Below are 9,200 nucleotides of genomic sequence, written 5' to 3'. Positions count from 1 at the left end.
TCTAGGGCTACTTCGGCCTTCATTTTCCTATGATTTTTGCCGGCACCAATTTCCTATGCTTTCAGCCTGCACTATGGCAATAACCTGCACTATGGCAAAAGCATGCTCTCACTCACACAGTACACAGCACAATCGCACACACAGAGCACAATCGCACACCCAGAGCACCCAGATGTCCCTCTGGCACATCCCAATCTCAGTCATACCACAATCTCATTCACAAGAATATAATTTAGCTGCTGACTCTATCTGCTGTTTACTCTTCAATATTCTCCTTCTGGCGACAGCCGCCTGTGTCTTCAACGGCTGGTTTTACGCATCGGCTAGGCACCCAGATTGCACCTGTAGGGGAAGAAACACAAGCGTAACCGCGCCCCAGGTAGATCACTTCAGCAGGGCCTAGCCATTGCCCTGTTTTCATGTCTCTGTATAACACCTTCACGCGTGGTGGCTTAGAAGTTTCTGCCCCGGCATGGTGACGTACTATAGGGGGCTCAGTGCTGTCCCCAAACACACATAAATGGTTAAGTACAAAGAGAGCCTTTCCTATTCTTTCTTTTACGTCTTCAACGTCTCTGAACTTTTCTAAGTATCGTTTCATTCTTCCATTTGCCCTTTCCACTATCGCCTGTCCTGTGGAGGAGTGTGGGATACCAGTGACATGATTGATACTCCATAATTGCATAAATTGTTTCAGTGGCCCACTAGTATAAGCTGGACCATTGTCAGTCTTGATAGTGCTAGGTACCCCTAACACAGCAAAACAACTAGTGAGGTGACGCCACACATCCCGAGCCTTTTCCCTGGGTTGTGCAGTAGCCCATATCATGTGGCTATAGGTATCTACCGTTACATGCAAGTATTTTAACCGTCCCAAGGCTGTAACACGAGTGACATCCATTTGCCACACTTCATTAGCTTTCAACCCTCTTGGGTTAACTCCACACCCGAGTCCCATTCCTAAATTATGATTACATATGGGACAAGCCTTCACGATTGCTTGAGCGTCAGCATTAGACAAATTGTAGGCTCGAGCTAGTCCCTTCGCGTTCTGTTGAAATATGGAATGAGCTTCTCGAGCTCAGCAAAATGGTGATAGTGGAGCTTCAGTGACTGTAGCAGCAACTAATCGGTCGGCTCGGGCATTGCCTTCTCCGAGCCCTTGTTCCCACTGATGACTGCGAATATGAATCACTGCATACGGCTTACTTCTCTGTGCGATTGCAAGCTGCAAACTTGTCAATAGTTGAACCAGTCGTCCATTCTGCACTTCTCGCAAACTCGAGTCCTCAATGCGATTGGCTATGCCTACTACATAAAGAGAGTCAGATACAACATTCAATGGAACATCTTTCCATTTTACAAACGCCCATACTACTGCGAACAGTTCTAGTGTCTGTAATGAATCCTCTTTCTGAGCTTGCAAAATCTGATGTTGCCAGCCATGCTCATCCTTCCATGTCACTGCAGCAGTTCTGGAGCACTTACCGACATCTGTAAAGACTGTTATTGCATCTGCAACTGGTTGGGGTGATCGCTTTGGTCTACTTATCCAGCCCTGGTTTTTCATCCAGGACAAGACAGGAGATTGTAATGGTTTTGCTATTAACATGGCTCCATCATGCAATAGAGCAGTTTGCAGTTCCTCAGAATTTTGTATATACCATTCCACTTGACTTCATGGGTAACCATATGGTGTTAGGAGGGGCCCCGTCTCCTTGCAAGGTTCTACTTCGTCCCTTTTTAATTAATTCTGCTAGTGTGGTGATTTTTTCTTGAATTGTTTGTCGTGGCCGCAACGGAGGAGCTAGCCATTCTAGTACCACCGTATCTCCCTGCTTCTCCCCCGTTTTTTATTTTTTGCTGTGTTATCGCACCCATCAAATATTGGGGGCCACACAGAGTAGTTAGATCAAGAGGCGCACCCTCTATACGCCAATGTGTAGCCCGTGTTGTAATCATTGAGGCTATTAGCTGTAGTGCTTGTTTTTGTTGGTCTGTAAGCTGAATTGGTGCTGCTGGATCTGTCCCTCGTAGCAAAGGTCATAGCTGATTTAACAGCTCGTTGGGAATACCAACCACTGGTCGAATCCATTGCAAATCACCCATCAGCTTCTGAGCGTCGTTAAGAGTCTTAAGGTCTGATTGTATTGTCAATTTCTGCGGTTGGATCGTAGCATCGGTGATATGTCGTCCAAGATATTTCCATGGGCTTGTCTCCTGTACCTTCTCGGGGGCAACTACTAATCCTCTCTGTTTAAGTTGTTTCGTTAGTTCATCCTTTTGCTGTGAAGAAAATGGTGTTGACTGGGCCAATAGAATATCGTCCATATAATGATAGATTATTGTTCCTGACCGTTTTCGTCGCAACGGCTGTAGAGCATCGTCGACATAGAGTCGACATAGAGTTGGCGAATTTTGCATTCCCTGCGGCAGGACCGTCCACTCAAATCTCTGGTCCGGCCCTTCTCGGTTTATTGCAGGAAGTGTAAAAGCGAATCTTTGTTTATCATTTTCATGGAGAGCAATTGTGAAGAAACAGTCCTTTAAGTCCACTATGAGTAAATGCCATCCTTCAAGTATCATCGCACGATTAGGCAACCCTGGCTGCACTGCTCCCATATCGTACATCTGCTTATTTACCGCGCGCAGATCGTGGAGCAGTCAATACTTTCCCGACTTCTTTTTAATCACAAAGATAGGTGTATTCCACGGGCTTGTTGACAACCTTAAGTGCCCCTGTTGAAACTGTTCTTTAACCAGCTCATGCGCTTGTATCAGGCTTTCCCTTTTTAACGGCCATTGCTCGACCCACACAGGATCATCATTCTTCCACCGAAGCGGGATCGGGAAAGTCCAAACAATGGCCATATCTATAAAGGGCGTTCCGAGGTAAGGACCATTCCCATTGGAGCAAGGATGTCCTGCCCTATTAGTGCGTGCACCCCGTCAGGCAACGGAATAACAGAGACACAACATTTCACCACTTTGTCCCCTATTGTCCACCGCAGGGGTGGTGACTGACGGGCAAGTGTCATTCCTCCTACCCCGGCCACCGTGGCATTGGTTTCAGATGTTGGCCAATGCTGCGGCCAGTTTTGTGTGCTGATTATAGATACATCGGCTCCCTCTTGTGGCTGGTCGGAGAGGAACGGGTTCCCCCTCGGTGTTGCTGTGTATGCGGCAGCGTTTTGTGTCGTCACGGGGCGACTCTTCCCGCTCTTCCGGCCGTTTCCCAACACCTTGCGTCGACATGCCGCTTCATTGGGATTGCCCGACTGACAATTTGAGCACCATACTGCCCCAGCTTTGCAGTTTCGTCTCACGTGTCCAAAACCACCACAACCAGAACATCGCAAGCGGGGTGGTATTTGGCCACTAGGGGTGGTACTTGACCACCAGAGCGTGAACCGGCCGTTTGCAAAGGAGCAAGAGCTGCAAGGACCTGACTCTGTGTAAACTGAGCATGCTCTTTCATAGCCTGTGCCTGCTCTCGCATGCTGTCACCTAATTGCTTTACTGCTTCTACTAACATAGCCTGGGGGCCTACTGGTACCTGAGCCAATATTTCCAACCCTTCCTCGATTGTCCATGTCCCGGGTAAGGAAGCCAATATATTGCGAGTAGAGGGGTTGCTATTCTGAATTGCGCACTGTTTTAATATCATGCCCTGGAGGTAATCAGGCACCCCAGCCGCCTGTATGGCGTTTGCTACGCGGTCAATAAAAAGCCCAAATGGTTCCTCTCTACCCTGTTTGATTCCCATGTAGGAAGGTATTCCCCCTGGCCCCTTTATCCGATCCAATGCTCTTCTGGCCATTCTCATCGATTCCTTCGCTTTATCAGGTCCCCGCGAGGCCTGTGCTTCTGTCCTAAAATACGGTCCTACCCCCATCAACTCTTCCAGCGTGACCCCATGTAAAGGGTCCCCAGGTGCTCTTATCACTGCGACTGCTTCTTGACAAGCAGCCTGCCAATGGGCATTAAATAAGAGCTGCTGGTGTTGGGTCAATATTAACTTCATTATGCTACGTATGTCTCCTGGAAGCAAAATATTTGTTCCCCAAATATAGTCCAACATCTGTCTCGTGGGTTCACCTTTCAGACCTGAGTCGTTCACTGTGGACCGCAGCTGAGTTAACAATTTCCAGTCCAAATTCACTAGATTAACCGTAACATTACCCTGGGCGTCCGGTGGTGAATATACTACCGGGAAGGCCTCTTGAACCAATTGTGCAGCTATCCCGTGTTCACCCTCGTGTAGAGCCTCATCTGCTATTTGCTTCCACACCCTCTGCCTCTCTTGAACACCTTCTATAAACGGGCTTGTATTTTTTCTTTCTGGTTTTTGCTCTCTTATTTCCTCATCCATTTCCCCACTTTTGTGAGAAGGAGCCGGTGGTGCTGCTGGTGATGGCGAGAGCACCAACGCCGACTCTGAGAAGGATGATGAGAGAGGAGGAGGCTCCCATTGCCCCATAGCCCCCTGAGGCAGCGTTATCGTCCTCACTGAAGGCGGCAATGGGTAATCCCCAGCTCCCCCCATCCCACCCTGTTGAGGGTTAACACTACCAGCACTTCCTGGCAATCCCAGTCGCTCTGTAGCAGCAGCAGCGACTCTCTGCTCAGCCTGATGTATAGCTAAGGCATTAGTGACTGCTCTCCAAGGCTTCAATAATTTTTTAGCAGCCTTATTTTCATTAATAACTTCATCAAACAATTTGTCCCCAAATTTACGCCACTCTGTTTGTTCAAAAACTGTATCCGGATTGATAAAACAACCCTTTGTTACTCCATATTCTAATAATCCTGGTAAATCCTTTTTGCAGTCTATACCCTGCGTGCTCCGCTTTTCTAAAAAGCATTTGAGCAAATCATACGCCGCTTCTCTCTCCATACCTTTATTTATGCTGTTGCAGCCTTTGCGAGACCTCGTTCCCGCGTCCCTGCGCAGTTCCGTTTCCCGCATTTCCCCGCGGATCTCTTCCCACGCTCCCCACGGTTTCTTTTCCCCGTGTCTCACCGTGAGTCCTTTGTCCGGGTCCGTGCGTGGAGTTTCTCAGTGCCTCTCAGGTGTTCCAGCTTCTGTCAGGTCTGTGTCTTTCAGAGCCGTCCGTGGCTCTGCAGCGTCTCTCAGGGCTCTCTCTGTCCGGCAGGAGTCCCTCTGTGTGCCTCGGGTGTCCCGGCACCGCTCCGATGTGCCGATGCTGCCGCTCTGATGTCCCGGCACCACTGCTCTCCCTGGGCTCCCGGCGCCGCCGGTCTCCCGCTGTGCTGCGATGTCCCGGCGCCGCTGCGATGTCCTGTTCAGGTCTCAGCCTGTTCGGGCGCCATTTGTTAGGAAGCACGGCCGAAAGCATGACAGACACCGGTTGAGTCAGATCATGCTGCTCCATTTTATTGCCCAAATGGCCTAACTTTTATAGTGAACTTAACAGGGGCAGACAGTGTTTCACACAAGATTATTGGTCAGCAGCACTCAGACAAACAACTAGAAGAAAACAACCCCACCTGCAAGAAAACAACCCCCCTTGTGTTTGTATGGGCGGGGGGAACGCTCTGCCCTTCCTGCTCCCCCTACCTGCGCTAACTGCTGCGCCACAGCCTTCTGACACGCCGTGCCCTGTTTGCCCAGCCGTGCCCTGCGCCCCACATTTGGGGACCTTGCAGTAGCACGATTCTCAGAGAACCCCTTTCCCCCCCATTATTTTTATTCCCAACTCAGGTAGCCATGCCTTTAACAGCAGCTTCAATTTTTCTTCCTTTACTCTCACCGTCTCTGCATGGTCACGCTGGTAGAACCACAGGGTGGCACGGGCCGTGGTCCCGCTCTGCTCTCTTCCTTTCACAGAAGGACGCTTTCCCCAATACCTCAGAAACTGGTTTGTACAGCTCGATAGGCATGAGCCAGGCCCCAGCACGTTACAATGATTTGTGTTACTTTGGAACTGCCAGAGTCAAGACACCTTTTTTTCAAGCATTCTATCAGTTTTTTAGGATTTTGCAGTTGTTCGGGGGTGAATTTCCAGAACACTGGAGTTGCCCGCTGCTCTAGATGCCTGCCCATATCCTCCCATACTCCCTGCCACTCGCAACTATCCTGCCTCCAGGCAGATATCTGGATGAGATTCCTAAATAGTTGTTTAACTTCAAGCAAAACCTGAAGCATATTCAGGAGGCATAACAACAAGAACATGCTGGTCTGAGTATCCCAAGGATATTCAATATCTTGGAGAACTATTGTAACTAGCTTGGAGGATTAGAGGGTGGTGAAGGAGAAAGGGAGAGTGAACGAGTATGAAAAAGTATCTTCCCCTTTCCCCGCCACAGACTGCCTCCATGATGAAAAAAGGCGATAGGTATAATTGCTAATAGTTTCCGAGATATGGTTTCCAGAGTATAGAGTTGACGACATCACTGAGTACAAATACCAAGTTAGAGTCATGACCAGATATTTCATCGTCTCATAAGCCACTGCTACAACACACAGTACCATAATGATCTTAAACCAGGGCCCAGAGAGGATAAACAACATGACAGAGAGCACATACGGAAAATAATGTGCTATAATGCTCAATTTGGAAAACAGGCACAGCAGACTTGGGATAAAAGCAATCAGTATTATGACAACTAACTATTAAGCAAGTCTAATACTTATAACAATTTTAGTTTAACACACTCTGGTCAGATCTGTTATTATCTCAAAACTTTGTGCCCCACGTTGGGCGCCAGAATGGACTGTTGTGGTTTAACCTGGCTGGCAGCAAAACACCACATAGCCATTTGCTCAACATCCCCCCTCCCTCTCTGGGATGGGGGAGAGAAACGGGAAAGTGAAGCCCGTGAGTTGAGATAAAGAGAGTTTATTAAGACACAACAACACTACTAATACTGTGTAAAAACAAGTGATGCGCAACGCAATTGCTCACCACCCGCTGACCGATGCCCAGCCTAAACCCGTGCAGTCCGGCACACCTCCCCAGGCTAGCCAATCCTATATATTGTTTAGCATGACGTCAGATGGTATGAAACACAGCTTTGGCTAGTTTGGGTGACCTACCCTGAGTCTGACCCCTCCCTTCTCTTGCTGCGCAGCCAGCCTGCAGATCTGGGGACCAGATCTGGGGACCTTGCAGTAGCACGATTCTCAGAGAACCTCTTTTCCCTCATTTTTTTTTTTTTTTTTATTTTTTTTTTTATTTACAACTCAGGTAGCCATGCCTTTAACAGCAGCTTCAATTTTTCTTCCTTTACTCTCACCGTCTCTGCATGGTCACGCTGGTAGAACCGCAGGGTGGCACGGGCCGTGGTCCCGCTCTGCTCTCTTCCTTTCACAGAAGGACGCTTTCCCCAATACCTCAGACACTGGCTTGTACAGCCTGGGAGAAAGATAGTCTCTCCTCACTGGTGGACCTATTCCAAATCTTTCTCCATAGCCGAGACGCAGGCCTGCAGGGAAGAGGAGAGGCTTTCTTCATACTGCTTTTGACTTACATGTTGTGAAAGCGGCATTTCTTTTAGGAACAGCACAGTCTCGCAACTTCCACTTAGTGAAAGTTATGATAACTCCACCTGTACCTTCCCCATCGGTTTCGTCTCACTGCAAGGCATAATCTGAGTGCACATTAAGGCACCTTTTTCCACACTGCCTGTTGTTGAATCCTAACAAATAGTTAAGAACATTCTTCAAAGTCATGCTTACCTGTAAGCACTTGAGCTTCTGAGTTGGTGGGGCTTTCTTTTTAGCTTTCATTCTCATTATATTTGGAAGGGCTGGAAAGGGAGCTTAGAAGCCACAGAAGTAATTTCACTGAAAACAGACAAGGTGAAGGAAGTACTCAAACTCCTCGACATTAAAGAACCGTAGAACCCAGGAACACTTACCTGCCAGCTCCTGAACTTGAGTCACTTCCACGCTGCTTCACAGTGACTTCGCGTAACCAGGGTCTCACTGTACTGAGAGGGCACCAACAACGTAGCTAGCTCATAGAGTCACTAAAACTGTTTCACAGAGATGGGAGAAAACGTGAAGAAATAGCAGCCCACCGAGGAACACTGAATCCGCTCCACCACAACAGCAGAAAAGCACCCTAGAGAACCTGAGCCTCAAACTCTCCCACCGGGAAGGCAATTCCCCACAAGTCCTCAGGCTTCCTATATAGCAAAAGTCAAATGATCCACACCTGGCAGGTTTCACTTCACAAGGGTGGAGCCAAGAGACCTCCTGGAATAGGCTCATCTACCTGGCTTCAGTCTTTTAAGCTTAATTGCTCCTTGTCACTACTAGAAATAACCTGACAAGGGGCTTAGTGGTTAGAGCTGACCTAATGAATTAACTACAAAAAGTGCACAAGGGTCATATTTCTGTTAGTCATTCTGTGAGGACAAGTAGTACAGAGCCTGTTTAAATAAATAAATAAACAGACAAACAAACAAACGAAAGAAAAGACATCAAAGGAAAAAAGAAAATGACCTTAAAGGCAAAATTGCTCTCATAGATTTTCATCTGTCTAGTCATGACAGATAAAGAATATAGCAATCAGAGTTACTTTTCTTGGCATTAATGGTATTTAAATCTGCTTTTCTGAGATGTCTTCTTTATGCAGGACTTTTCAAAATCTAGCCCCGTGACCTCCGACTACACTGTTTACTTCCACTGCGTATAAGCTATCACGTATGAATGCCAGGATCCGGATCGTCACTCACTATTCAGGTCAAGGACTGGTCCAAAGGTTTGGGTTTTGATTTGGGTACATGCCTACCTTGCTGTTTCCTGGCAGGTCATGGGAAGAAGATTGGCTGGCTTGGGGGAGCTCCTGTACACGTGGCTTTTAAGCTGCAGCCAAAGTGTTCCTCTAGATCTGGAAGTCTGAAGAGGGTTGCAGCCTCCAAGCTCAGATACAACCACATGTTAGTCTGGCGCAACTGATTTTTGTGTTCCTTGCACTGGCTGTGCAAGGAACCTCCTCTCCAGAGGCAAGGACATGCGTCTCTTTCGTGCTCCTTCGTTAGTGTCGCATTAAGGGGTGTAGCTGATTAACCGTTATGGGACCGGTCGGATTCAGGGTACCGAACCTGTCAGATACACCAATGATGCGTTAACTGTCTGGGGTCCGGTCAGATATTCACCAATAACGTGTTAACCGTCTGGGGTCTGCTTGGATTCAGAACACTGAACTATCACGGTCACAGATGCACCA

General features: G+C 48.0%; 1 long non-coding RNA gene across 1 annotated transcript; it reads right to left on the bottom strand.

Moving 5' to 3' along the window:
* Positions 1 to 6,391: 6,391 nt before the first annotated feature.
* On the bottom strand, positions 6,392 to 8,373 carry LOC113841791 (uncharacterized). The gene is made up of 3 exons (XR_011806685.1): positions 7,885 to 8,373; positions 7,703 to 7,810; positions 6,392 to 7,449 (listed from the first exon to the last, which is right to left on the bottom strand). It is a non-coding gene; the product is annotated as an uncharacterized lncRNA (long non-coding RNA).
* Positions 8,374 to 9,200: the final 827 nt, after the last annotated feature.

Source organism: Anas platyrhynchos, chromosome 1 (genome assembly GCF_047663525.1).
Source record: "Anas platyrhynchos isolate ZD024472 breed Pekin duck chromosome 1, IASCAAS_PekinDuck_T2T, whole genome shotgun sequence".
Lineage (NCBI taxonomy): Eukaryota > Metazoa > Chordata > Aves > Anseriformes > Anatidae > Anas > Anas platyrhynchos.
The sequence above is the reverse complement of the archived record's forward strand: the minus strand, read 5'-3'. Positions and strand labels throughout refer to the sequence as shown.